The sequence below is a fragment of the Manis javanica genome, chromosome 15 (assembly GCF_040802235.1).
Source record: "Manis javanica isolate MJ-LG chromosome 15, MJ_LKY, whole genome shotgun sequence".
Lineage (NCBI taxonomy): Eukaryota > Metazoa > Chordata > Mammalia > Pholidota > Manidae > Manis > Manis javanica.
Window position 1 is genome coordinate 36,874,933 of NC_133170.1, and position 27,706 is coordinate 36,902,638.

The following is a 27,706-nucleotide window of genomic DNA, read 5'->3' on the forward strand; positions in this document are numbered from 1 at the left end:
AATCCTGGTCTGCCACCTTCTGTCAGTGGAACTCAGAAAAATTTTTTAAATCTTTGACCTATGAGAAGAATGACCGTTTTATTAAAGAAAGTGAGATCACTTCCACTGATATCAGGTCCATGACATGAGGAGCTGAGGTCTGATCCGCTGCGCGAGGGGCTTGGTTGTTTGGAAGCTTATTGGGAAGCAGTGTGGCTTACTGAGAAGGAGTGTGGCAGCCAGGTCAGATGGCTGCCCCAGGGTAAGCCAGGGAGGAGAGAGGAGCTGTGTGAAAAGGGGTGCCCCCCCTGGGAGGACGCCAGCCGAGCCGGGCGCGTGGAGCCCCGCCTGCCTTTCGGTGGCCCAGCCACAGGGGGCATCTGTGCTGAGGGCCTAGGAGCCCCGCAGCCCCACCGGGCTGCTGTGTTTGTTTTCATGATGCCCTTTGGCCGCACAGGTCCTCCCACAAGCACAGAGAAGCCATGACACGCGCACTGTGTCCTTTGGCTTCTAGTTCTGAAGTGTGAGATTATGAATTGAGACAAATAAAGAAGAAAAGGGCAATGGAGAGTGCCCTGAATTCTCCCTGTTTCCCAGCCGGATCGTCTGTACACTTCCCTCAGCTTGGGCTCTGGCGCTGTGTGAGTGGGCGGCAGGAGACAGAGAGTGAGTCCAGGGCTTTGGGCAAGAGGCCATTTCTCGCTTCAGCCTCACCCCACACCACACAGCTACAGAGCCGGGCGCCCTCTGCCAAAGAAGCCCGCGTCCAGGGGTGTCCGAGCCGAGGGAGGGCGGGGTCAGAACACGTCCCCACGCCCACCCCGTTCCCTTTCTCCGGCGCCCTTCAGACTTTATGCTGTGTAAACTATTTGTTGTGCATAGATAACCAAAAAGGTTAACTTTCTGAAAAAAAATAAAATGATCACAAACCTATCTAAGAAGAATTGAGGTTTTGGAGAACTAATGACCGCTTGCTGCAGGACAGTCGCATCTTGCTGCCAGGCAGCCCCACCGTCTCCCCTTCCTCCTCCCCTCTGCGGGACCCACGGCCATTTCACTTCTCACCAGGATGTTCCCGAGATGAAATATGAAAAAGAGAAAAGAAAAAAGAAAAAAAAAAGTAGAAAACAAGCTGATTTAGCTTTTTAATAACCCAGGGAAAAGACATCCAGATGAGAAAGAAGAAATCAGACCAGTTCATGTTTACATGATGGTTTCTGAGTTGCCGTTGGACTTTACCTTTCTTTCCTTTCTGCCCCATACCTGATCAGCCAGAATAACTGATGCAAGCTTTAGACCAGCATTTTAGGAAAATCTTTGTAAGCCAAACTACCACTGGTTTAGAGTTGGCTTGGGGGAAATAATCCATCTTCAGAGAGGCTGCATAGGATGCAGAGATGCTGCAAATAATGGTTTTCCATTATTTTTAACCAGGAGAGACTTTTTAAGGACAACATGTGACTCTGCGGCTCTATGCGTCACAGGGTCTGAGGGGCAGTGGAGACCAGTGCAGGGTTTCCGGCCTAGCTCCCAGTCATTCTTGGTCGCAGGCCCTGAGACACGGAAGAGGGGGATCCCCTGGGGCCACCAGAGAGCACTGCCTTGATGATCCCATGGTCGGGCAGGCCTGAGTTTACATCTCATCTCTGTCACTCAGCCAGCTCAACCGCGAGTAACAGAATACTCAACTATTTATGAATATTATTAATTATTAATGTTCCTAAAAACCAGCTTTGTTCACCCTTTTGCCCCTCCAGCCAGAGCACATCGCCTTTTGCATTCAGGGGTGTCCTGTGTCATAGTGGGATGTGACCACAGCTCGAGACACATGTCTTCACTCATCTGTGTCCACAGAGAGGAAGGAAGTCCCTTCTTTTCGTTTCTCTTTTTCAGGGTGGATAAGCATACTATAAAAGCTCTTCAGCAGACTTCCCTTGCTGTAGTTTCAGGAGGGTTGCTGGAGTGCAGCTCCCACAAGGGGGTGTTGCCCAAAAGGATGAGATGGAGTCGGCGCACGGAGAGACAGGACGTGGAGTCAGGTGGAGGAGCTCTGTCTACAAAGAGCCGATGCAAAAAGTGCCTTTTGCACAAGGATATGATTATTTTTTATTTATTCTTTTGATTAACAAGCATAGGCAAGCTTTTTCTTTCTATTTCCTTCTAATCTATACATGATTAGCCAAGTGTCAGACAGGTGAACTTTTCCTGTTCCTTGACCTAAACTTTTCTTAGCAACATGTACTCTATTGTGTTTCTCGTTTCTATGCAATGCAGTTTCTAAGTAATGCATGTGACCACAGAAGCATGCAGCATGTAGCAGTGACTATGGAGTGTATCAGCTCAGGGTGAAATACAGGCCACCCACTGCCACAGTTAGCTAGGCAGGTATAATCATCTATATTTCTAATGCAATGGTACATTTTATCACCTCATAATATTTATTCCATCATAGGTAGATGCAAGATAAAGATAGAAAGCATGATTTAGTGCTGTAAGAAGGCAAGTGTAGATGATCAGGTCTGTGCCTGTAGACTGGGAATTAATCTAAGCTAGACAAGGGCAACAAAACATCCATTGGTGCAGAAAATTTCTCTCAACACTGGGGGGGCGGTGAGGTTCTAAGCCTCACCTCTGTTTGCCCCCATTTTCTCACCTGATGGCTCCCCTGCAACTGTGCCTGTCTTAGGTTGTTCCTCCCTTGAGGAATCTTACCCGTCTCTGGCTAACCATCTTCCAGGCCATACAGGGAGATGTAAAGCTGGTAAGTGAGAGAGAAGTAATATTCTTCGAAAAGGTTAGCTTTTCACTTCTTTACAGATTTATGCTCCGTGGCTTCTATGCCCAGCACTTGTCTTGAGGTATCTTTACCACTCGGAAGAATTATGGTGCTTGGTAATTTCATGTATGAGGCACGAATTCTAGTAAAGGGCTGTAATTAGGAAGGAAGAAGAAAAGCTATGAAGTAGCAGAGGGAAGAAAATATGAGAAGATTGATTAACTGTCAGGCTTATTCCATTCAGTATTCCCCTACAACTCTATTTCTCTAATTTTCTTATAAAACTCTTCATCACTAATTTCAATAGCATTGTAAAAAAGGGGGGCATTCCCACTTAGGTGGAGATGGGGTAGTCAATGTTTGACTGACTGCAGGGTTGGGTATTCCATGTCAAGATCGCCATCTGGCCTCTGCGTGTTCCATTCTTCAGGAGCACTGTCCTGAAAAGCTTCTGGGAAGTTTATGTTCTCCTCCTTTCCGTGCTGCTTATCAAAGGTTAGCTTAGCCCTTGGCAACAATGCAAACAAAAGCAAAGCCAGTAGTATAATGGAGAATAACAAAATCCAGGTGGGTAATAGGGGGAGCCAGCTGCGAAGGGCCCTGCTTTGCGGGGGTCTTCCTCCAGCCTGAGCTTTGCTACACAGCTTGAGTAGCATGGCTCCCACCAGAGGGTCATGTCTAAACCTGTCAGCTATCAGGGCAGCACAGCCTTTGGTGGAAAGCGCTCGCCGGGCAGCTCCAGTCCAGAGATCGCCGACATGCACACTCAGGGTGTAACCCACGGGTCGTCAGCTCTCAGCAGGAAGAAAAATGAAAGAAGGGGTGCCGACATTAAATCTCAGCTGGTAAGATCTGGGGCAGATTAACATTCTTCCCACTGCACTCATTCCTTCCTTTAACTGACAGGGCGTTACCAAGCCATCTGTGTCTCACAAATCTGAGGAGTCACAAGACCAGGTGTCACATCAGTAACTTCAGTTTCAGGGAAAAATCATGGCTTCTTGCATTTGTGATTCTCTGACGAGTCTTCTGGGGAAGAGATGCTGTAGTGGGTCTGATGCTGTTCAGGGTCCCTCAGTGGGGGGCCCTGCACGTGGCTAATGGGGTGACACCCTCTCATAGCTCACACTCTGCAGACATTGTCTGACAGAGGTCCTGTAACCATATGATGTGGCAAGACTCTGGAGATCTCACCCTGTACTTTCTTGTCAATACTGATCAGTACTTGTCATATGATCATCCCACCCGTCCATTCACTCAGCATGTATCTGCTAAGTGCATCCCACGCACGGTCTCGGTGTGGCATGTGGATGTATCTCTGTTTCTTCATTGTTCTTTCCTCTCGGTCTCAATGCAGACAGCCCAGCCAAGGGTTGGGGTGCTGTCATCTGTTGTGGTCCGGCCCCTGTAACAGGGGAGCCTGCCCTGAGGAGCAGGGACCTGTACCCCTCCATCCAGGAGCCCCATTGGGACTCACTGCGTCCACTTCCCACTCATTTGTTCAGTAATGATGAGGTGTGCTGGCGGCAGCTCACAGAGGGCCACGACTCCCTTAAGATCAACTGAACTAAACCAAGCTTAACCAGGTGCAGGAATAACTGTATCTGGAAATATGTGAGCTGGAACACTTTGAAGCCTGGTGCTAACCTCTAATTGAGATGAATTAGGAACACATGGAACCATTTTCAGACAGTGCTGACCTAATCAGAATGGGCATTGTGAAAAATCAGTATGGATTCCAAATATAAATGTCTATCACTGGCTAAAAAATAAATAAATAAATGCTGTATGCCTTGTAAGTTGTGGCATTTTAAAGATTCATTTGTTGTTTCTTCAACAAATATTTATTGAGCACCTACTATGTGGCAGATTCTGTACTAGATGCTAAGGATGTAACATTAAAGAAGTCAGGTGTGCTTGTTTTCATGGGGCTTCAACCTTGATGGGGGCAAAGCTTCATCACATAAGCATACAGCAGCTCCCCATTGTCTGCAGTGTCACCTCACATGGTCTCAGTCACCCGTGGTCCTGCCCGTGTCGGGGGGCGTTTTGTCATCTCATACCATCATACGGAGAAGCACGCATGCAGTACAGAAGGACAGCTACAGACTGAGGGGCCACAGTCACATAACGTTTACTGTGTTGTTATAATCATTCTCTGTTATTATTGCTGTTGATCTCTTGCTTGCCTAATTTATAAATTAAACCTTATTGTAGGTATGCATGTATGGTTTAATTTATATAAGTATATATAAGGTTCAGTATATATAAGGTTCTGTACTGTCCGAGGTTTCAGGCATCCACTGGGGTCTTTGAACATATCCTCCACAGACAAGGAGGGACTACGGTATAGAAATAAGGTATTATAAGACTATGACATCATTGGACATTGCTTTTCACCATTACTTTCATAAAAAGATTTTCATGCATTCTAGTTTGGTCAATAAAATGAAATACCGAACTTCTGAAAAAGTACATGATCTTTCCATATTTTACAGGCAAACAACTCCAGTGAATGGTCAGGGAGGTTTTCCAAGATGACAGCACAACTTACCCAGTCCTAAGATGGCAGAAATTCTAGGATATCAGCTTTAGAAATTGCTCTTCCAGGCTTATATACCAGCAGTTGGTTATTAGCCCTGGGCAGAGGATCCCAACCCTCTTCAAGCTGTACCTTCACTCCAGCATTTAGGGGATTAACCCACAGTTTCCTGGAACCCCAGAACCTTTTCCAAGTGTCTACCCTCAAGAATGGGATACATGAAAGGCAGCTCAATGCTGTCTGCCTTCTAGAATAGCCTCTTGACCCATCCTGACCACACCAAATGGTGGACATCCTTAATGCTTCTGCCCTCCCCTCCAACTCTCTTCTCTCACTGCTCAAATAGGCACCAAGAAAATAATATTAAGCCCACTGCACAAGTAGCTGCCTGACCAGCTGTCATGACATCTGCCTTCCTTGTGCACCAGCCCACCAGTCTCTGAACAGAGCTCTCCTGAGGTGACTCTGCTCCATGGAGGTTGTAAAATGAAGCTCTACCTCCTGTTGAGAGTGGAGGGTAGCCATCACACTCCTCATCAGCCAGGGGAACAGCTCCAGTGCTTTCTGGCCTCCCCTTCCTTCCTCTGGAGGCAGTGAAGGTTAGGAATTTCATCTCTCAGAGGGGTGTCTGGCCCTCAATTTATTCCTCTCTTCATAGCACGGGGTACTTGATATCTGCATCTAGCCTGACAATAGGAAAAGCCCCCTTCAAAATCCGGTCACCTTTGTGATACTCTGACACAGGCCTAGAAATTTGCAGCTACTCATGAATCCACATGTTGGCTGGGTCAGTGCACACAATACGTCTGTGCAGTGTAGGTAAACCAAGACCACATACATAGAGAAACTGAGTAAACTGAAGTAATCAGAAGCTCAAGATTCTTCCTTTGTAGTTGAAGTGAATGCATCAGAAACTATGCAAATTCACTTTGAGTGTTTTGGGGTCCAGACCAAGCACTTTAGCCCTGAGAATAATTTGAAGGTTTTTCTTTGGCCCTTTTAGGCAAAAAATGTAGGTAAGACAAAATAAGCAAGCCTTATTTCATAACGCAGTTCTGATTGCTCAGCTTCACAGAGGGCTGTTTAAAAAATAGGACCCACAAAGAATTATTCACAGCCCAACTCAAAACAGAGGAGGGAAGAGCTCCCTTTCCCCCTTAGGAGGAGCCAGGTGAGCTGCTCCAGCTATCATGGAATTTCTGGGACCAGCAAGCCTGGCCACCCAGGAAGGAGGGGCCAGAGGATGTCGCAGATGGGGTCACAAGAAGGGGCTTCCTGAACAGGCAGTCTGGTCTGCCCCATGCGTCCTTCCGCTGTCCAGTGACCACGCTGACAGCAAGCTTTCTCCCATGCCTCTCTAGGCAGGTCATTATCATGATGGTTCGGGGATCTTGGGTGACCATTCCTCTCCGGACATAACTCATATCAAGGAGCTTGAATCTCTTTCAGTGAATCCCAGTCAGCTATCTTACCTCCAAAAGTATCTGTCTTGGGTGTAACATATGTATGCTCTTCACACAAGCATATGCCCTCATTTGTAGGCAGCCATATCTCATGATTTATCAGACAAAGGGGACCTGGACTTTGAGGTTTTGTACATCTTCCCACCACCCTGAGGACGACACCCACGGGTAGTGTTTCTGTCTTTACTCATGTAGCAGATTGATCAGAGCTCCCCAAGCACCGTCCCTGGGCTCACCTGGCCATGCATGTGCTCGAAGAGGATGGTGGCGGTAAGTGTCACCTCACCTAACACCAAGGAGATATAAGCACTGAAAAATTCCAAGGGCATCAGAAGTGGGCATCTCTAAGAGGACTAATGGGAACGCAAGCTTGGATGAGATCAAGGTTTGTAGATAGTTGATGAAAATCCACAGGCTCACCCCAACATATCCCTAGAAAATATAATTTATAGTAAGACTTTATTTACCCAGTCAGGGCTGTGAAATATTTGAAAAGTCTTTTTCTAGTTCAGGTAAGGTACAAAGAACTTAGAATCTCCCTTGTGTAAGCAAATCTTGAGAAGGGTCAGGTCCCCTCTCCCTCCACAAGCCCAGCTGGGAGCCCCAGCTTCTTCCTGGGGACGTGTCCAGCATGCGTATCCAGTCCTGCTACGCTGGGGAAGTGCAGCATTCAATTCATGGTGCAGAGGATTGAAAGCAGGGCAAAACCACTCCGACAGCAGGAGGAAACCAATTCTGTTTATCTCAGGGCCCTAGACCCCCACCCAAGGGAGCCATGTCCCCCTCACTGTTAGGGGGATGAAGCTATTCACCCCTGGGGTCCCCCTGCCCCGGGCCCTTCTGACTGAAGCCGGTTTGCAAGCAGTGCCGGCCAAGGCTGAGTCAGTTCAGCTTCGGAAAAAAATTGAGAGATTCTATCTGATACCAAAACACTGAGTGGAAGGAAAAGATCAGCATGAAAGGCATTTACGCAAAGGAGGATTTCTGCTTCTATTTCTGTCCCATGGATGGATTGCCCCTAGGCTTAGCGTATTGCATTATGACAGGATGAGTCTCTCCTGTATCCAGGTTAGCCTGTCCAGTGGTCTGTTTCCATTTCCACCTCTCCTTGCAAAGCGAGAAATTGCGATTCCTGGGCTCTGACAGAATCTCTCTTTCTTGGCATCCTTAGTGATCTGGACAAGACACCAGGAGTCAAAATTGGTTTCTGTAACAAGTGGGTGCAAAAGTTCCTCAAAACCAGCTCTTGGTTTTCTGCAGAAACGATTGGAGAGAGCATTGAAGTTTCCAGTATGCAAAAGAGCTAAGCCAGTTAGTGTTAGCTGCCTCTTCCACCAAGCTTGAGGTCCCAGATGTACTGGCCAATAGCTGCACTGAGCACTTTTCCTTCCCTGTCTCCCCTTTAGCTGGACTGGGGAGGAAAAATAAAGCAGGAGAACAGAAAAGTCTAAGGCCCACATAACCCACAATCTGGGGACTTATTTCTAAATAAAATAAGAGGTTGTAGGCTGGGTGCAATAAGGGCACTTGACTTTCTGGATACAACACTCAAAACATGTTTCTCCTAATACCTGTAAATTCTGAGTATAGGTGTTTGGGGAGAGGGGATTTGGGGAATCTAAAACAAATCCTTCTAGCTCAAAATTATCCTTTTGGTAGCAGATTGGATCTGAAGCTCTTATTTTGGAGAAATATTCAGAGGAAGCACAGAAAGTGGTTGTGCTTTTTTTTTACTTTCAAGTCTGACAAAGCATGAGCCATGTCCTGTCCCTCCCTGCCTACAGGATAAAGTGTCACAACCATGCCCCAGGCCACCTGCCCTCCCCAAGCCCCAGCTAAGCTGAAGGGAGCTGGCTGGGCTGTTAGGTGGGTCTGCTCACTAGGTTCAGAGGGCCCAGCCCTTCTTTATTGAGTCCTGCTTTTTTAAAAAAACCAGTCTGAACTGGTTTTCTTCAGCTTTCTTTAAAAGGCCTGCTCTAAATATGTGTATCATTATGGTTTATCACTCCTGGTTAGAGGGTAAACCAAGCTGAGAAGTGAGGAAAGTCTCTCACTAAATATTGAAATGCAGTGCACATGAGCACCACACGCACAGGTACACCTGAGTGCTTATGACCCCACCCCCACATACCTGGGCTGCACCTTAATCAAATGTCATGGTTCAGCTACAGACTAAAGATAAAAATGAAAGAAAGGAAGAAAGAAAATGAGGGAAATGACGAAGATGGGAAAAAGGCAAAAAAGGAAGGAAGGAAAAACTTTTCCCTTTCCTTGAACACAGGCTTTTATGCCCAGTTTTAGACTCTGTTTTGAAGTCTTGCTATGATTATTGTGCATAAATGAAAGAAAATTCACTTCATCATTGCTTCAGCAGCAGATCACACTATCTTCCACTTTGCTGTCCCCACGCCACTGTTGTCGGCCGTTTATCACTGACTCTAGGGCAGCATTGCTGGGGCATCATTGATTAATTAACCACTTTTCAGAACAAAAAATAATCAACATTAAATGTGGATTATGAAATGCATCATGAACACAGAAAATCAGCAACACTGTGAAAACTGTGCATCTCAGGATCAAGTAAACCTGCGGGTTAGGACATCATTATAGATAGGATGTTGACTCCTGATTTTTTTATTATGGTAAGCATTTTGTAGAGTTGTATCTAGTCTTCATAATTATAATTTTTGTAGCATCATATATATTCTCAAGAGACATCCTCCTGCCCACCGTGCTTTGGCAAACCTTTACGCCTCCTCCCCAGGTGTGCTGGGGCAGCCCCTGCGACCCTCGCCTGCTCAGCCCTGCCCCCAACAGCAGCCTGTTTGTTCAGGCTGGCGCTTCTCTTCCTCACACACCTGGCCCCAGTCAGGAAGCTAAAGCCTCTCCATCCCCAGGCTGTCAGCTCCTCCTCTCGCCCGCCCTCCCCACAATGCAGACATCCTTCACAGCGGCCTAGAGCCTGCTAGGCCTCAGCAAGGGCACTTCCGTCACCCATCCACCTGTCTCACCTCCCATTGCTTCTTTTGTTCCTACTCCACGTCCTCAGCAGACCACCAGCAAGCCAGCCGATCAAGAAAGTGAGGCTTGTTAGACCTCCCGCGTGGAGTGCTGGTCCCGGTAGCTCAGGAGGCGGTGAAGGGAGGATATCTAAACAGTTTTAGGGTGTGGGCTCAGTGATACAAGGCAGGTCCTGCGAGGTGGGGGACCAGCTAGGGCTGTGACAAATGTGTGGGCTCTGAGCATGGGTGCACTGAGGCGAGTGGCCTGAGGCAGCTCTTGAGGAGCCGGCCACGGGTCCCTGTCAGCAGGCTGTTGTGCTGCTCATAGTCTCATCTTCCCATTGCAAGCATTTCTAGAGCAATGAACTAAGTCACTCATTTGTTCCCAGTGATGTTTAGCACAAAAAGAGGAAAAATGTTTGCTTTCAGTATTGTTTATCCAGGAGAGAAAAGAGTGGTATTTTCAGTTCTCAGGAAGAAGAGGCCTTTTCTGTGCTAATACTTAGGAGTTCCCAAACATGGAAGAGGCCTTAACCACTTTTCACGGGCCCTCATGGCAAAAGCTGGAGGAAGTCCCTGAGGACACCACTGAGGCCAACACGAGAGCTGCCCCCCAGAGGCCTCCCTTCCACACCCACTGGCAGGACTGGATCAGGTCCAGCTGTGTATTTCTGGGTGCATTTCCGCGACATTGACAGAGGGTTTCATCAAACAATCTCAGAGTTCTTCCATACGTTTAGTCACAAGGAGCTGTACAACCAGGATGCCAGGAGTCTGCCCAGCCTCTCAGATCCCCCTGTTATGGAACCTAGACTGAATCACCCGACAGAAGAACCAAGCAGCAGTCAGAGGTCTTAGAGGACGGAGGTTTATTTCATAACAGCAGGCTCAGCGGGCTCAGAGGAAAGTGATTTCCAAAGGTCTGAACCCTGAGTGCAACAGGGTCATGCCTTTTACACATTTACTACAAAGCTAGCAGGGAGTCAGCACTCAGGAACCTTTGCAGTGGGAGCTACTAGGTCACTACAGGTGTATTCAGGATGCTAGTTATATTTTAATCTATCTCTTAAAAGGTTACACAGATACCATATTATAAACTAATGGGCCTCCATGACTGTGATCGACAAGCTGTTCCATACCACTGAGTCCCGGTGGGGGAGGGGAAGACACATTGTTACACTTTAAATCCGAAGAGCCCAAGCACCTCGTGGTTCTTTTATATTCCTGAAGCCTCAACAGAGACTTTTGTCTCTTCGGCTTCCTTGGCTTCCTACCAAACCCAGAGATGGGGTGGGATTTGAGAACTTTCTGAGTATTTCCTATCACTCTTAGTGATGGTAGACCTACCAGGAAGCACAGATGAAATGTTTCAGTTTTGTGTATTTTACTAAATGCATAAAGCAGTTTTATTCTTTTGAATCTGAGTGCAGGGTAATTTCCAGAAGTGGGGAGTGAACACTTTCATGGCTCTTGATTTATATCACCACTGCCTTCTCTAGAGGCTGGTAACCATCTATACTGCCCGCAGCAATGTGTGAGTGGGCTGTGTCCCTGCAACAGTGCTTGCATTAGGTTTTATGATTCAAAATCTATGTACTATAATTTAATTATAACTTATTTCTTTAAATTTCCATTGCTTTGATTTCTAAAGAGGCTTGACATTTGAATTCATTGTCTTTGAAGCAATAATTACAACTAAGACATAGCAAAAAGAAAATTTCAGAATTACCCAGAGATGCTACTCCTAGAAGGCCGCTGTTAAAATAGGTGGATATATTTTGAAAGACCTTTAAGTTTCTTTCCTTCTATACATATATTCTTTATTTTTTCCATAAAAGTGAGATCAAACTGTTCAACCTACTTTGTAACCTGCTTTTTTTCCATTCACCCATGCATTTTGAACATGTCTCCAACAGTGTTATAACAATAGAATGCTATTCTGTTGCTGTGACACAGTTTGCATAGAGATTAAGAATACAAACTGCTGGACCCTATGGTTGAGGTCAAATGTCAGGTTGGCCACTTAGTAGCCCTGCGACTGAGCAAGCTGGTGACTTGCTGGTGACTCAGCTCACTCATCTGCAGACCAGGCATCACAACAGCACTGCCTCATAGGCTGGTTTGGGAAATTAAATAAAGTATAACTTGTAATATTCTAAGAGACTGCCACCCACGGAAGTGTGTGCTGGAGATAATATCAGGCATGCCATAGTCAATTAATCAAACCCACATTATTGGGCATTTTTTAGTTGTTTTATTTTATTTGTTTTTCTGTTACAGAAACTGCTGTGATGAACGTTTCTTAAGATAAATTTCTAAATGTTAGATTGTTTGGCCAAAGAACACTTACATATTTAAGGCTTTATTTTATACATTGCTGAACTTTCTTCAAAAAGTACATTCCATAAGTGGTATAGGAGACTGTGCTGCATCTGCAGTGGGCAGCCAACTCCCTGGAGATCCTCCACCTGCGAGCACTGATGAAGCCTGGGAGGTAGACGTGATCCCATCGGAGGCACAATCTCCTGCAGCCTTTGTTCTGCTCATCATAATCTCATTAGCTCTCCTAGGACTTTATCTGTGTTAGAGAACATTAGCCATTTAGGCACTGTTTTAAAGTGAGAAATAATAACTGGTAATATTGCATTTAGGGTTATCATTAAATTGAGCTAAATTATCTTCAGAAATAAATGGAAGATTTGGAGGAATAGCAACTTAATTTATTATAACTACATAAACACAATGAGCACTGGACAGCTTTATCATGATGGGCAAAGGGTGTGCTTTGGATTGGCTGAGTCATACTAAGACTGCTTGAATGTGACAGCTGTGGTTCAGATTTTCTGTTATTCAGTCAGATGGTAAATCATTTTTCCTGAGGCTTTATTACTTGTCCAATTTGAAGAGAGAAAACTCACTGTGCAAGAGGATCGAACTCTGGCTGCTATACCGTAATTAAGGGCACATGCAACAAGTGACAGTTTCTTGCAAGATTGTGTGACTGTACCTGCAAAAGGTTCTAGATGGTCTTATCCAGTGTGGAAAAGAGAGTTTCACTTTCTAAAAGAAACCATTTTGTGCTGCATATATTTCCTTTCTCACCTCCTTCCCCATGGGTTGGTCTTGTACTTTGTGTGTGACTTTTTCTTGCCATGACAGTCCATGTTTAATAACATCAGAAAAACCACAAGCCTTTGCTTGCATTGTAACTTGGTCAAGGAAAAAAATGCACATCTAAAGTAAGAGGAAAAAGCTGATATTTTTTGTTATTACCTGAGCTTTCTGCTGAAAGGAATGAAAGTGTACTTAGCAAAGCTTTTATTTCAAGGAGTGGTTACCTAGTCTGTGCTTAATACTGCTCAGATGTCAGCTCTGACTTCTTCTGGTTACACCCTTCAGGTCAGGAGCCTGACTATTCACTTGTTAATTCCTGTGCAAAACATTAACAGGCATCACAACGTTCTTCTTAAATTGCTCTGGAAAAAATCAGTGAAGAGGGAGGGGGAAGCTCTTGGCCCAGAGCCCAGAGGCGACCGGCTACCCTCTGTCCCTGAAACACACCCTCCCCAGAGCCTCCTGGAGGGGGAGGGGCTGTTCACAGGGTGGCAGCTCTACCAAACATCTGCTGGCCCCGGACAGGGTTCAAGCCTGTGTTCCTCACCTAGTCACTACTCAGGAAATAAAGATCTAGAAAAATACGTGTTTTAACCAAGGTAAAAAAGGAAAGGGATGAGACAAGATGGTGGAACTGACATATGTCAAGCATCAGCTGTACCTAGACATGCTACCACATGATCAGGATTGACCCTGCTCACTACGATGAGGTAAGACAGATGCGTATTCTGGCTTGCCACACATGGCAAGCATCACTGAGGCCAGCGAAGACACAGACATTTAAGGTATGCCCTGTCAGTTCCCAGGTGCATGACAGAGCAGCAGGCTTTTTAATCTGCTCACTAGTATCATGCATCTTCCAGAAGTGGATGTAATACAGGGAATCTCCAGGTTATGTGGCGCCCCCCTCCCTGCGCCCCCACATACAGTACACACACACACACATGCACACATACACATACATACACAACATACACATACATATACAAACACAAAACATGAAACAGGCATACTTTTTTTTAACAAAGTATCTTGTCAGCCTATGTTTCTAAAATACACTTGGAAAATAATTTTCCTTGTACTGGTGAGACACTGTACTGTGGGGCTGTGGGACCTGGAGTGGCTAATGATTCCCCAGCTCACACAGATTTCAAGATAGAATTAGCTCAGCACCAGGCCAAGTCTCTTTCCAGTCCACCCTACTCAGCACTGACCTCCACCTTGAGCAGTCTCAGTGGAGTCTCGCAAGGTGGTGACAGATGGCTGCGATGTCTACTGTTGGCTTATAGGCCCTTAAGGAATTGTAGTTAAGCATACCCAGTGCCATGCATTTCCCCCATTCCAGCGCCCCAGGGGCCATCATTTCAATGAGGCAGAGTCCTTACAGTGGCCTGCAAGGCCACTCATGATCTGCCCCTCTTACTTCTGCAACGTCATCTCCTGCTCGCCCCTTCACCCTGCTCCAGCCATGCTGGCCTCCTCGCCACGTGTTGAGCTCTCCCCACCCATTCAGGGACTCTGAAGGTTTGTTTGCTCTGCCAAGAATGCTCTTCCCAAGCTGCTTTAGATTATTACTCAAAAGTTATCTTCTCTTCTGGTTATCTATCACTATGTAATAAACTTCCTCAAAGATTAGTGGTTTAAATAACAAGTTTATTATTCCTATAGCTTATGATTCTGTGGGTCAAGAAATCAGACAGGATGCAGAGAGGAAAGCTTGCTTCTACACGCCCATGTCTGGGCCTTGGCTGGGATGACTTGTATCAGCGGGGACAGGAAGAGCAGGGATGGCTGGGGCTCCTTCTCTTCCTGCTTCTCCGTGGGCAGCTTGGGCTTCCTCCTAGCACAGCACTCTCCAGGTCGCAGAAGTTCTCACTGGGCAGTTCAGAACTCCACGAGACCGAGGTGGGAGCTGCCAGTCCTCTGGGGGCCAAGCCACCAGGCCCAGCAGGACCTCTGCTGGGTGCTGCTGGCTAGAGAACAGCAAACAGGCTGGTCTGCGGGAGGGTGTGAACACACCCCTTCTTGTAGTAGCAGGAGTGGCAGGGAACTTGAATCCCCTTTAGCCCTTCATGTGTCTCAGTAAGGCCTTTCCAGTCCATCCTATTTAAAATTGTAACTCCCCTAATGCTTTCTGTCCCTATTCTTGCTTTATTTTTTCTGTAACAACATAATCACAATATACTTTATGTCTTACATGTTTACTTTATTTTCTGTATCTCCCACTTAGATATAAATTCCATGAGTCCAAGGACCTTTTCTGTCATGTTCACTGTTGTATCTTTAGCAACTGGAATAGTATGTGACAGATAGTAGGCCCTCTAGAAATGGTCGCTGCAAGAGAGAAAGAGGAAAGGAAGGGCGAGGGAGGAAGGGAAGGGCTGCCTGACCGGAGCAGGCTGACCGCTGCAGCTCCCCGTCTGCTCACCCAGAAGGGGGAGCGCTGCCCTCCTCTAGCGCCCTCCTGGGAATGGGCGGGGGCAGGTCTCTCAAGAGTTCAGTAGAGCACCTGGCAAATACTTAGTAGCTGTTCATTTGAGTGGCCACTGGGTTCACATGAATAGATTTTAGAAGGACTGTAAAGTAGATTCAGACACTGTCTTCTTGGGCACTCCTTAAAATTCTGACGTAAGAGAGGGTGGAGCCAAGATGGCGGCATGAGTAGAGCAGTGGAAATCTCCTCCCAAAACCATATATATTTTTGAAAATACAACAAATACAACTATCCCTAAAAGAGAGACCAGAAGATACAGGACAACAGTCAGGCTACATCTACACCTGCAAGAACCCAGCACCTCGCGAAGGGGGTAAGATACAAGCCATGGCCCATTGGGACCCAAGCACCCCTCACCCCAGCTCCTGGCAGGAGGAGAGGAGTCAGAGCGGGGAGGGAGAGGAGTCAGAGCGGGGAGGGAGAGGGAGCCCAGGACTGCTAAACACCCAGCCATAGCCATCCGCACCGGGAGCACAGACACACAGTGCATAGTGTGCTGGATACTAGGGAAATGGGACAGTAAAATCTGCGAGTGGGTTCCTGCAGCCAACACCCCTGGGACAAAGAAAAGCGAGTGCTTTTTGAAAGTCTTAAAGGGACAGAGACTCCACAGCTGGACGGAAATGTCCCAGGACACTTAGCCCAGCAGCTGGGAATCCCAGGGAACTCTGGGAGCCCTAACCCCCTGGGGGGCAGCGCAGCTCAGAGGACCCTCATGGAGATATGGAGATAAACAGCCTCCTGGCCATTTCCCCTTCAATGCCACTCCACCATAGCGGAGCGGCAACCAGAGGCCGGCCATGCCCACAGCACCCATGGAGCTTAACTCCACAGTGGCCAGGCAAGAATCAGAGACCCCATCTGTGCACACCTGCCCAGCACAAGCCACTAGGGGTTGCTATTCTTCCAGGAGAGGAAGGCCACAAACCAGCAAGAAGGGACATTCTCCCAGCCAACACACGCACCAGCTCCCCACAACTACCTCTATTTCCATGAAAAGGCAGAAGAATTGATACAGACAAGACTAACCCAGACATCCTCCCCTGAGAAGGAATCTGGGGAGATAGACCTAACCAATCTATCTGAAAAAGAATTCAAAATAAAGATCATAACCATGCTGATGGAGCTGCAGAGAAATATGCAAAAGTTAAGGGATGAAGTTCAGAAGGAGATTACACAGAAATGAAATAATCTCTGGAAGGATTTATAAGCAGAATGAATAAGATTCAAGAGGCCACTGATGGAATACAAGCCAGAGAACAGGAATGCATAGAAGCTGATGCAGAGAGAGATAAAAGGATCTCCAGGAATGAAACAATATTAAGAGAAGTGTGTGACCAATCCAAAAGGAACAATATCCACATTATAGGGGTACCAGAGGAAGAAAAGAGAGAAAAAGGGATAGAAAGTGCATTTGAAGAAATAATTGTTGAAAACTTCCCCTAACTGGGGGAGGAAATAATAGCTCAGACGACAGAAGTACATGGAACTCCCAAAAGAAGGTAGCCAAGGAGGACACTACCAAGACACATAATAATTAAAATGGCAAAGATCAAGGACAAGGACAGAAATTTAAACGCAGCTAGAGAGAGGAAAAAGGTCACCTACAAAGGAAAACCCATCAGGCTAGCATCATATTTCTCAACAGAAACCTTAAAGGACAGAAGAGAATGGCATGATATATTTAATGCAATGAAACAGAAGGGCCTAGAACCAAGAATATTTTATCCAGCATGATTATCATTTAATATGAAGGAGGGATGAAACAATTCCCAGACGAGCAAAAGTAGAGGGAGTTTGCCTCCCACAAACCACCTCTACAGGGTATTTTAAAGGGACTGCTCTAGATGGGAGCACTCCTAAGGCTAAACAGATGTCACCAGAGAAAATAAAATCACAGCAAAGAAAGCAGACCAACCAAATACTAACTAAAAGCAAAAAATAAAATCAACTACCTACAAAAGCAGTTAAAGGAAACACAAAAGAGCACAGAATAAAACACTCAACATATAAAGAATGGAGGAGGAGGAGTAAGAAGGGAGAGAAAGAATCACCAGACAATGTCTATAATAGCTCAATAAGCAAGTTACATTAGACAGTAAGATACTAAGGAAGCTAACCTGGAACCTTTGGTAACCATGAATCTAAAGCCTTCAATGGCAATGAGTACATATATCTTTCAGTAATCACCCTAAATGTAAATGGACTGAATGTACCAATCAAAAGACACAGAGTAATAGAATGGGTAAAAAAGCAGGACCCATCTATATGCTGCTTACAAGAGACCATTAAAGACCACCTCAAACCCAAAGATATGCACAGACTAAAAGTTAAGGGATGGAAAAAGATATTCCATGCAAACAACAGGGAGAAAAAAGCAGGTGTTGCAGTACTAGTATCAGACAAAATAGACTTCAAAACAAAGAAAGTAACAAGAGATAAAGAAGGATGTTACATAATGATAAAGGGCTCAGTCCAACAAGAGGATATAACCATTATAAATATATATGCACCCAACACAGGAGCACAAACATATGTGAAACAAATACTAACAGAACTAAAGGATGAAACAGAATGCAAGGTATTCATTTTAGGAGACTTCAACATACCATTCACTCCAAACGATAGATCCACCAGACAGAAAATAAGTAAGGACACAGAGGCACTGAACAACACACTAGAACAGATGGACCTAATAGACATCTATAGAACTCTACACCAAAAAGCAACAGGGTACACATTCTTCTCAAGTGCACATGGAACATTCTCCAGAATAGACCACATACTAGACCACAAAAAGAGCCTCAGTAAATTCAAAAAGATTGAGATTCTACCAACCAACTTTTCAGACCACGAAGGAATAAAACTAGAACTAAATTGTGCAAAGAAAGCAAAAAGGCCCACAAACAAATGGAGGCTTAACAACATGCTCCTAAATAATCAATGGATCAATGAACAAATTAAAATAGAGATCAAGGAATATATAGAAACAAATGACAACAACAACACAAAGCCCCAACTTCTGTGGGACGCAACGAAAGCAGTCCTAAGAGAAAAGTATATAGCGATCCAGGCACACTTGAAGAAGGAAGAACAATCCCAAATGAATAGTCTAATAGCACAATTATCGAAATTGGAAAAAGAAAAACAAATGAGGCCTAATGTCAGCAGAAGTAGGGACATAATAAAGATCAGAGAAGAAATAAATGAAATTGAGAAGAATAAAAAAATAGCAAAAATCAATGAAACCAAGAGCTGATTCTTTGAGAAAATAAACAAAATAGATAAGAATCTAGTCAGACTTATTAAGAGAAAAAGAGAATCAACACACATCAACAGAATCAGAAACGAGAAAGGAAAAATCACATCAGACCCCATAAAAATACAAAGAATTATTAGAGAATACTATAAAAACCTATATGCTAACAAGCTGGAAAACCTAGAAGAAATGGACAACTTCTTAGAAAAATACAACCTTCCAAGATTGACCAAGGAACAAACACAAAATCTAAACAAACCAATTACACAAAGAAATTGAAGTGGTAATCAAAAAACTACCCAGGAACAAAACCTCTGGGCCAGATGGATTTACCTCAGAATTTTATCAGACATACACAGAAGGCATAATCCACATTCTCCTTAAAGTCTTCCAAAAAATAGAAGAGGAGGGAATACTCCCAAACTCATTCTATGAAGGCAACATCACCCTAATACCAAAACCAGGCAAAGACCCCACCAAAAAAGAAAATTACAGACCAATATCCCTGATGAATGTAGATGCAAAAATACTCAATAAAATATTAGCAAACAGAATTCAACAGCATATCAAAAGGATCATACACCATGACCAAGTGGGATTCATCCCAGGGATGAAAGGATGGTACAACATTCGAAAATCCATCAACATCATACACCACATCAACAAAAAGAAAGACAAAAACCACATGATCATCTCCATAGATGCTGAAAAAGCATTCGACAAAATTCAACATTGATTCATGGTAAAAACTCTCAGCAAAATGGGTATACAGGGCAAGTACCTCAACATAATAAAGGCCATATATGATAAGCCCACAGCCAACATCATACTGAACAGCAAGAGGCTGAAAGCTTTTCCTCTGAGATTGGGAACAAGACAGGGATGCCCACTCTCCCCACTGTTATTTAACATAGTACTGGAGATCCTAGCCATGGCAATTAGACAAAACAAAGATATACAACCAATCTAAATTGGTAAAGAAGAAGTTAAACTGTCACTATTTGCAGATGACATGATATTGTACATAAAAACCCTAAAGACTCCATTTCAAAACTACTAGAACTGATATTGGAATACAGCAAAGTTGCTGGATAAAAAATTAACACACAGGAATCTGTGGCTTTTCTATACACAAAAAAATGAACTAAAAGAAAGAGAAATCAGGAATAAATTCCATTCACAATTGCATCAAAAAGAATAAAATACCTAGAAATAAACCTAACCAAGGAAGTGAAAGACCTATACCCTGAAAAGTATAAGACATTCTTAAGAGAAATTAAAGAGGACACTAGCAAATGGAAACTCATCTCATGCTCTTGGCTGGAAAGAATTAATATTGTCAAAATGGCCATCCTGCCCAAAGCAATATTCAGATTTGATGCAATCCCTATCAAATTGCCAACAACATTCTTCAATGAAATGCAACAAATAGTTCAAACATTCATATGGAAATACCAAAGACCCCGAATAGCCAAAGCAATCCTGAGAAGGAAGATTAAAGTGGGATGGGATCTCGTTCCCCAACTTCAAGTTCTACTACAAAGCCACAGTAATCAGTACAATTTGGTACTGGCACAAGAACAGAGTCACAGACCAGTGGAACAGAAGAGAGACTACAGATATTAACCAAAACATATATGGTCAATTAATACACGATAAAGGAACCATGGACATACAATGGGGAAATGACAGTCTCTTCAACAGATAGTGCTGGCAAAACTGGACAGCTACATGTAAGAGAATGAAACTGGATCACTGTCTAACCCCATACACAAAAGTAAATTCAAAATGGATCAAAGACCTTAATGTAAGTCATGAAACCATAAAACTCCTAGAAAAAAAAACACAGGCAAAAATCTCTTAGACATAAACATGAGTGACTTCTTCATGAACATATCTCCCCAGGCAAGGGAAACAAAGGCAAAAATGAACAAGTGGGGCTATATCAAGCTGAAAAGCTTCTGTACACCAAAGGACACCATCAATAGAACAAAAAGGTATCCTATGGTATGGGAGAATATATTCATAAATGACAGATCCGATAAAGGGTTGACATCCAAAATATATAAAGAGCTCACACACCTCAACAAACAAAAAGCAAATAATCCAACTAAAAAAGGGGCAGAGGAGATGAACAGACAGTTCTCCAGAGAAGAAATTCAGATGGCCAACAGACACATGAAAAGATGCTCCACATCGCTAGTCATCATAGAAATGCAAATTAAAACCACAATGAGATATCACCTCACACCAGTAAGGATTGCCACCATCCAAAAGACAAACAACAAATGTTGGCAAGGTTGTGGAGAAAGGGGAACTCTCCTACACTGCTTCTGGGAATGTAAATTAGTTCAACCATTGTGGAAAGCAGTATGGAGGTTCCCCAAAAAGCTCAAAATAGACACACCATTTGACCCAGGAATTCTACTTCTAGGAATTTACCCTAAGAATTCAGAAGCCCAGTTTGAAAAAGACAGATCCTACCCTATGTTTATTGCAGCACTATTTACAGTAGCCAAGAAATGTAAGCAACCTAAGTGTCCATCAGTAGATGAATGGATAAAGAAGATGTGGTACATATATACAATGGAATATTACTCAGCCATAAGAAGAAAACAAATCCTACCATTTGCAACAACATGGATGTAGCTAGAGGGTATTATGCTCAGTGAAATAAGCCAGGCAGAGAAAGACAAGTACCAAATGATTTCACTCATCTGTGGAGCATAAGAACAAAGTAAAAACCGAAGGAACAAAGCAGCAACAGACTCACAGAACCGAAGAATGGACTAACAGTTACCAAAGGGAAAGGAACTGGGGAGGGTTGGTGGGAAGGGAGGGAGAAGGGTGGGGAAAAAGAAAGGGGACATTACCATTAGCATGTATAATATAGGGGAGGGCATGGGGAGGGCTGTGCAACACAGAGAAGACAAGTAGTGATTCTACAGCATCTTACTAAGCTAATGGACAGTGACTGTAATGGAGTATATGGGGGTGACTTGGTGAAGGGGGGAGCCTAGTAAACATAATGTTCTTCATGTAATTGTAGATTAATGATAACAACAACAAAAAATTTTGACATGAAGGAAATGGGTGGCTTCAAATGAACTGAGGGTTCACTCGCCAGGATAACTGGGTTTACAGAGGGAGTGTGGGGGTCAGCTGGAAGTGGAAGGAGTTACTTAAAAATGAATTTCCTTTTGAAGGGAACATCAAAATTGCTAGAAAGATCCCTAATAAAATGAGCATCATGAGGTGTCACTGTTTATAGTTCACCAAGCAGGGAAACCTCATTTGAGTGCTATGATTTGCTCTAATTGATTGACTATAAATTGTAATCCAGTCATTTATTTCCACTTCAAAAGGCCTCCTAATTCGTTCATTTGAGCATTAAAGCTGTGCTTATGCAGATACTCGGCTCCCCTCAGCTGGAGAGTCATGGGTTTTTAGAAACATCCGACACCCCACCACTTCCAACATGTGACTTTACTTCTTCCCCTTCACAGAGCTATTGAGATTGAACCAAAGACGTCGCCGTGGGGCAGCAGAGCCCTGGGATCCTAAGAGGGGCAATGGGTGGGAAGCAGCAGGGGCACAGATGGCACAGGCGCTGAGCGCAGGTGTCCACTGCCCCGGCCGCCCGCTGAGCTCACCCCGGGCCGCCCCAGGCCAGCAGGAGCCCAGGGCCACCTCTGCACCCACAGCCTGAGGAGTTCCTCCGAAGCTTGAGTTCTGGCGGTTCTCTGCCTCTGTGGCCCCCAGGATTCCAGGGTTTTCCCATAGTGCGCTCTGTCACTCCAGACCATAGGGAGTCTTCTCATAGATTTTTATTTAAAAAATCCACTTTTCTCAAATATTTCGTGGCTTCGGGGCCTGACTAGAAGTGGGCTGGGAAGTGAGTGGAGCCCCTTCACAGTGAGGCCTTTCCTCCTTCTGTCTGCTGTGTGCTCTTCTGCCTTCCCTCCCCCTCACTGCTCCTCCCTCTTTAGGGAAAACACAAATCTTGCACCGCTAAACAGTCCTGTCCTCATCAGGCCCGGAAGGCTCAGATCCTACCTACAAATGCACTTACCCTGGCATATTTTCAACTAGGAAGATGTATCTCTTCCTCCAGGGAGTTCTTGAACTAACTGCTGAGAGAATTAAATCATCTCCCTGAATCTCCTCTTGCTTTGACCAACCTCACATCCCCCAGTCGGACATACCTCCCCTCTGTTCCAGTCGCCACCTCAGAGCATGAGAACAGGCGAAACTGCTCATCTCATTTTAGAAAGAAGGCTGCTGTTATCTACACTTCCTAGTTCCCTATCAAAATACAAATTGTCACACAGTTCAGCTTTCCTTGAAATGAAGTGTCACCCCCTGCTTGCAGGGTGCAATGAGAACCTCCAAAAGCTTTGCTTGGCAAGTCATCCTCGAGGGCGAAATGACTCATCTGACCTGAAATATGCAGATGGACATGCCCCTCCCAACCCCAGCCTTGAGGGTGATCCAGATGGTACTGGGATGAAGTCCAGGTGTTCTGCCACATCTGGGGCTAAGGTTTAGGTTGCCTACAGTGACATGGGAACTTGGATTTCATTAGTGAATGGGGAACTGTCAACTGAAGCAAAGGGTCAGATTCAAACATCAAATCTGCAATTTAATAGTTAAGCATTCATGGGCCCGCAGTAAACCTTCCCTGAATCTCTTTTTCCTCATCTATAAAATAGGAAGAAAGATGTTCACTTCACAGGGATGCTATGATGATTAAGCTTTATAAGCGTATAAGAAGTTCTCAAAAAACATCAGCCCCATAATTTTCCCCCATAATCCAGACAAGAATTTACAGTCATCGTTAGACAGTCCTCATTGTCATGCATTTCATTTCAGTAACATTGTTCTTGAATTCATAGCCATAGTGGCAGTTCCAGTACTGATGGAATTCACTCTTTTATAAAATCCACACTATTTGCACTCTGACCAAGACTGATGGAAGTTGTTAGTAAGATTCTTAGACCAGTGGATTTCAAGGTAGGTCATAATGACCAGGTCATTACTTTGTAATAGAGGAAGTGCTATTTCAGAAGTGCAAGCTGAGGTTGGCCTGTAGAATGGACACCTGATAAAGCCATAATATTCATGACCTTCTCCATTCCATACAACTTCCCTGCCCTGGGGCACTGTCTTTATGATAGCTAGTGAGATGCCTATAGATTTATCGCATCTGTAGGAGTTTTCTCATTTCTCATTAATGCTAATCACTTCTTTAAAAAACTTCCCTTAAGATATGCTTCAAGGAGCCTATAAACTTTCCTTAAGCCCTTATGAATCTTCTATCCATTATCCCAGCAACAACGAAGCAGTTGACATAGGCTGATAAATACAACAATGTCGATACTTGATCACAATTCCATGCTTTTCTCCCTCACCTCAGTTTTACTTTTTCGTGTAAGATGACTTCTTTGGGGTGTGACCCACCCTCGTTCTTGCTTGGGCCAGTAGGTCCATGCCCATTTGACTGTCCAGATGGCAGGAGGAAGGACAGTTGTTTCTACTAATAGATGAATATCGGGACCCCCATTTTGTACACTAGAACTTGAGCTTCTAGAAGGGGAAGGAATTAGTAACCTTGGCTCGGCCACAGTAAATAAGAGCATGAAAGAAGTTTTCAAGAACGCAAATTCCTTGGCTTTTGGTGGTAAATTCCCTTAAGCCAGCTGGCTCTCTAATGAGGGCTGACCAGCTGCTTTCCTCCATTCCTCCTCATGCCCCAGGATAGAGTATGGACGGGGAGAATGAACTGGCCTGTCTAGGTGCAGGTGCTTTGGGGTAACTGGGCAGGAGCAAAGTGGCAGCTCTGCCCCATCATGGCCACCCAGGTTCCAGCTCTGGACGGTGAGCTCTGCACCCAGGCAGCTCCTTCCCAGTGTGGTGGGTGCTGAAGCTTGAGAACTGATGGGGCGAAAATGAAAACCTGAGCTATGAAGAGCAAATTCACGGAAAACCTACTCTTTTCTCAGCATCTGATAAGGGAGAACCAGGCAGATGAAATATATAACTGTTAATTTTTTCTTTGGCACCAAAGAGTTTTTGGGCACCTATTTACAAAGACTATTTCAACACATGTTGTGTTTTGCAAAAGAGATGTCAAAGTTCTTCAGCATCTTTTTACACACTCTCTCTTACAGATGCCCATAAACTGTAGCCTAACATCTGGCACACTGTGCCTGCCCTTGGTGGTGTGATAATTATTGGATCAGGAGGAATTAGCTGAGTTTACTGACATTCTCTCAGGAAGGAATAGAGACTATGGAAACCCACTGTCAAGAATTTCTCTGGGTTATGCCAGGGAAATTTTTCATTTTGAAATTGGACTGGAGAGTCTCTCTGGAAAATGTTTCACTATATCAGCAACCCTGACAATCTCCAGAATAAGAATGCCTAATATGATAGGACAGATGATCCTTGTATGATTTATTTAATAATGATATAATAAGGTAGACATGCGGCCTTTGTATTTAACAAATCCCATTACAAACACAGAAAGGAAGTAATCAACACTAGAATGTGAAAATTCTGAATAGAGCTGATGCCTGGCTTCTGAGTATTCAGAAATTGTCAAACTTACTGTGACTCTAGCAAGGCAGCTCTCAGATGTATGGCTCAGGAAAAACCAGTGAAACAGTGATGGATTTGCAGTTGTTGTGTATTCTTTTAGCCCTCAGGCTGTAATGGAGGCAGAGGCGGAATGTCAGTTAATTTCTTGGGGTAAGTATGAGTGAAATCAGTGGTAGCATCTGTCACATTAAATGATTTTCAGCAAATTTACAAAAGGAGAAGGGGGCTTATTATTTCTAGGTAATGACAGTCTGTCACAGGCTGTGAAGCTGTCTTCATAGAAGTCACCACGTGTTCCCCTCCCCGTGGAGGCCTGAGCTGCCCCAGCCTGGGGTGTCATCCGGTAGCCAACGATGCTCTCATAGCGCCCTTCCTGCTCGGCAATTTTCGCCAGTGTATCGAGGGCAAAAGAAATAACTACCTCCTCCATTTATTAAGCAATTAAGGTCCGAACAACTGAACAAGTCATTTGAAAAAGTAATACAAATAAATTGAAAGAACAAATATTTTCTCTTAAGTAATCATAGTTACTTGAAAATAGAATGTGCGCATCTGTTGAGCAATGCGCAAATTCTGAAACCTCGAAATCATACTGGACCTCCCACCTTTTCCTGTCGCACCTTAAACAACCGCCCAAGCTCCGGTCTCGCAGTGCCTCTCGGGTTAGTCGGCGTGCAGCGGGGCGCCATGTGCGGAGCTCGCGTCATGAGAGCGTCTAACTCACACGGATCAACCACACTCACTTGCTCCTGAAACTGTTCTTGTGTTCAGAGTTACATATTTTTAACACAACATGGTCCCTAAATCTGTGCCAACACAGGAAGAAAAGTTAATTACTTTATACTTACTGAAAGATATTATGTCTATATTTTGTTGGTGATTTAGGTAGTTCTTTACTTTTTATACTTTTTTCAAATACATGATACTCATACATACAAACACACACACACACACATATATATATATATATATATATATATATAATCTATGTAACTGCATAAGTGTGGTCCTGGGGCCACCTTTTCAAGAGCACACTCCTCTTCTGGTATTTTTTGCTTGGTTGCACCTTCATCTTTCTCTCTCTCTTTCAACATCATTTTCATGCTAGTGTAAACAGCTTAGAATATGACATTTTAGGTTTTCTCTTTGTTCATGTAATCTTATATAGATATTGACATACACACTAATATGGACACTAGACATTGAATCTCATGATGGAAACACATTATACATTGCTTCATGTATCTTGTTTTTTAAATAAAAAGTACATTGTGAAAATCCCTTCAAGTACATCAATAAGATCCTGATTCATTCTTTCAGACAGTTGCATATCACCCCACGGTGTGGAGGAACCACGATTCACCCGGCCGTTCCCTTTTTGTTAGGCATTAATTTTTTGACAGTTTATCTGACACGAAAACATACTATAATCCAAGCCTCTGTTCATATTTTCTCACATACCAGTGTTTTTTTTTTCTTAAGAATGCTCTCTCAGGTATAGAATTGCTTGGTAAGAGCATATTCACATTAAAACATTTTTTTAAATAGATATGCTAAAAGCTTTCCCCTAACGGTATAATATTCACATTCTCACCAACAATGTGTAAGAGATCTTCTGATGCTTTATCTAAAGTAGAATAGGTGTTATCACTGTTGAATTTTAGCCAGTCTGATGGGGATGAAATGATTTCTTATTGTTATTCCAATTTACATCAGACTTTGAGCTAGTTGGTCATTTGGATTTCATTCTTAAATATGTTGGCCATTTGGATTTCATTCTGTGATTGTTTATAGACAATTTTGGTAGAAAACAAAATTTAAAATACAATACCATTTACAATTGTTCAAAAAAAACTCTAAAATACTTAAGGATAAACACATAAACCAATGGAACAGAGCACAGAAACCAGAAATATACTTACAGAAATATGCCCACTTGATTTTTGACAAAGATATACAATCAGTTCAACAAATAGTGCTGGAACAATTGGATATCCATAGACAAAAAAAAATGAACTTTGACTAAATCTCTTGACTTATTAAAAATTTAACTCAAAATGAATCACAGACTTAAATGTAATACATAAAGCTGTAAAACTTTAAAAAAAATTAGGGGAAAATTTTGGACTGGCAAAGAATTTCTAGACTTAATACCAAAAGCATAATCCATAGGAAAACTTGATAAATTTGACTTCCTTAAATTTAAAACTTTTTGCTTACAAAAGATCCACTTAAAAGAATGAGGATTATTTGTAAATCACATGTACAACAAAGTTCTATGTCTCGAGTTTGTTTAAAAATCTCAAAACTCAACAGTAAAAAATAAGCAATATAGTTACAAAATGAGTAAAAAGACGTGAAGAGACATTTCCACAAAGAGGACATAGAGATGGCAAGTAAGCACCTGAGAAGATGTTCAGCATCATTTGCTATTAGCAAATGCAAATCAAACCCCAATGAGGTACCACCACAAACCT

General features: G+C 43.8%; 1 protein-coding gene and 1 long non-coding RNA gene across 7 annotated transcripts in view; one reads left to right on the forward strand and one right to left on the reverse strand.

Moving 5' to 3' along the window:
* The window catches only part of CPNE4 (copine 4), a 451,414-nt gene that overhangs the window by 264,360 nt on the left and 159,348 nt on the right, over positions 1–27,706 (forward strand). The window lies entirely within an intron of this gene.
* LOC140846419 (uncharacterized) lies at positions 12,006–25,926 on the reverse strand. Its single transcript, XR_012125486.1, has 3 exons — positions 25,850–25,926; positions 25,240–25,337; positions 12,006–12,340 (listed from the first exon to the last, which is right to left on the reverse strand). It is a non-coding gene; the product is annotated as an uncharacterized lncRNA (long non-coding RNA).